The sequence below is a fragment of the Gavialis gangeticus genome, unplaced genomic scaffold, assembly GCF_001723915.1.
Source record: "Gavialis gangeticus isolate Ggan-Ray unplaced genomic scaffold, GavGan_comp1, whole genome shotgun sequence".
In the NCBI taxonomy this organism is placed as follows: domain Eukaryota; kingdom Metazoa; phylum Chordata; order Crocodylia; family Gavialidae; genus Gavialis; species Gavialis gangeticus.
This window is the reverse complement of record NW_017729020.1, coordinates 10,778,661-10,781,162: the sequence shown is the minus strand read 5'-3', so window position 1 is coordinate 10,781,162 and position 2,502 is coordinate 10,778,661. Positions and strand designations below refer to the sequence as shown.

The 2,502-nt window shown below is 46.0% G+C and overlaps 1 long non-coding RNA gene across 1 annotated transcript in view; it reads right to left on the bottom strand.

Annotated features, from left to right (window-relative positions):
• Positions 1 to 107: 107 nt before the first annotated feature.
• The window catches only part of LOC109295580, a 26,362-nt gene continuing 23,967 nt past the window's right edge, over positions 108 to 2,502 (bottom strand). The window contains exon 3 of the long non-coding RNA XR_002096768.1: positions 108 to 547. This is a non-coding gene — a long non-coding RNA (uncharacterized LOC109295580). The remainder of the gene's footprint in view (positions 548 to 2,502) is intronic.

Below are 2,502 nucleotides of genomic sequence, written 5' to 3'. Positions count from 1 at the left end.
GACCCTAAATCTATGAAACTATGAAACTATGAAACTATGCCTGTGTCCTTAGACCAACACGGCTACCAGCTATACCCCTGTAGTATGGTGGCTAGCCTCTACTTTTTTATGCCTCTTGCATTGGGGAATATAAACTGTTTTTAAATGATGGTGAAAAACACAGATGGGGCCAAAGTCATCTCGTATGTAACCCCTAATGCTTTCTTGGTAATTATGCATTTATTATTTATTTAGGCATTTATTATTTATTTATGCATGTCACCACCCACTCCCAAGATGTATATAATCTTACCAGGAACTTTAAGCACCTAGGCAGAGAGAAGTCTAGTGGATGGCGGGTTGACTAAGGGGTCAGCTGGGGTAAGTTTGGTTCCTGGCCCTGCCGCTGATTCATCTGGGGACAACGGTCAAGTCACTCACCTTCTCCGTGTCCTGCCCTTTGATCGTCTCGTCCAGTAGCCTGTGGTATGTTTGAGATGGGGAAGTCCATCACCATGCATCTGTACAGTGCCTAGGACAACAGGACCTCCAGCAGGGTCTCCAGGGGCTAAAGGAATACGGGTAATAAGAAACAGTTCTCAGAGATTAAAAGTATGTCAAAAGGGAGGACAGCAAGAACCCAGGCAAAAGGCTTTCACAATAGACCTTCAAAATATATTCCCATTATTGCAGGAATAGATTTTGTAAAATATACTAGGCATTATATGGTTGCAGAAATATACATACCTTTGAATATATTGTTCAATAGATTGGAATTTATTTCACTGTATTTCCAGTGTCGCCCCCCTTCTCTCTTTTCCATGTTGGAGATAATGAAAACCCTGGTATTTAAATTCAGTTGCAGCTCCTAGCTGGATAGATTGATTGCTTTAAAAAAAAAAATAAAAAAGCTCAGAGCACGTATGCATAAACTAGATGGTAGATTAGGTTACTGGGAAAGGAAATGTACAAATGTACCAGTAGTGTACCTTTTGCAAGAAGATTAACTGATGGGAGCAGCAAGTTGCTGATGAAGGCAGTTTGTGTAAGAGCAGACCCTAGCTATTGAGACTCATCAGTCATTGCTGTCAGCATTTCCCTGGATTCCTTCAAAGCATGTCGCCAGGTCCCTGAACAAGAACATGCGAAAGGCTCTTAAAAGTGAACGGACATCATGCTCATGCCTGAGTGTGCAGAGCTTGCTCAGTGGATGATTGAAGTTGGCACGTCTATTTATTGTATTTGACTTTCTTTTAAGTTGCTGGGATATCTCACTCTGTCTGGGTGCAACTCGCGCTTGTGCAGAGGGCCAGCCTGAGCTGAGCGCCGAGCGATGGGAGCTAAGTGGGACCTGAGAAGGGGCACAGGCCTTGGCAGAGACCTCAGCCTGGTGGTCAGTTGTATGCACTGTGGGACCATAAATAGAAAAATCCCATTAAATCATTCTTGAGCTGTGGTGCACAGAGTGCTTGGTGCTTCCAACATCCAGAAGTGCCAGAGTGTGCAGAGCCTCAATGCCTAGGGAAGCTGATACAAAGGAAGAGGAGCATGTCTAGCTGTTTCCACCGGGAACTTGCAGCCAGAAGAGGGAGTGACACTCAGGAGGAAAAAACAGACCATAGTGGGTAGCCAGAGAGGGTAGATGGAGAGAAGCCAGAGCTTTTCTTATGTCACTCCATTCTTCTTAGGTCCTATTTATACCACCCCACACTCCTCTCTGGACCTTTTCAGCCACTACAACTAATACTCGAGGGGGACTATATTGCAAAGTATAACCAAGAGGGACTAAAGGTTTGCTCTCACAGTGGCAGCTTGATGAAGAGGGAAGGATATTGAAGCCTGTTATTAAACTAATACACATTGCAAGCTGCATGATTCGCCCAGGTGCCCTTGTGTTGCCTCAGTACTGCTTGCATTATTGAGGAGCACAGCTGGTGAGTTGTCTCTCAGCTCCAGACAGGGGCGAGGGAGGCAAGGAAGACATGTGTGCCTAGGAACAAGCCATCCTAACAAGTGCCTATTGAGAGGTTTCTCACACCTTCTCAAGCACCAGGCATGGAGGTAAAATCCTAGCAGGGTGGAGCGCCAGCCTGAAGCACTTTAGTAGTTCCTATATGCTGGATGGATTAGCCTTGTATGTGTTGCTAGAGACTGGTTTGAACTAGCATCCCAAATGCAGACTTGACCTGGATCCAAACTTAGCGACTTGGTGATCTATGATGCTTCAGTTCTCCCCCAATGCCTGGGGATTGTTGTAAGAGGGGGACTTCCAAGAGGAGTTCTGACATCTAACTTGTGTCCCCCTCCTTGCCTGGCATTGCCGTCCCAGTAGCCTGGAAGGGAACCAGAACTCATGGCAACTGGCACAAGAACAGCAGCTGGGCTCCTTGTTGCTCACCAACTTGTGATGGGTCTCTACTGTAGGGGCGAGGTGCTGATCTACACATACAGGAGCAACTTCAATCAAGTCATACTGATGGGACTCCAGATTGATGTGAAAGAGGGTACTAAGGCCCTCTATTG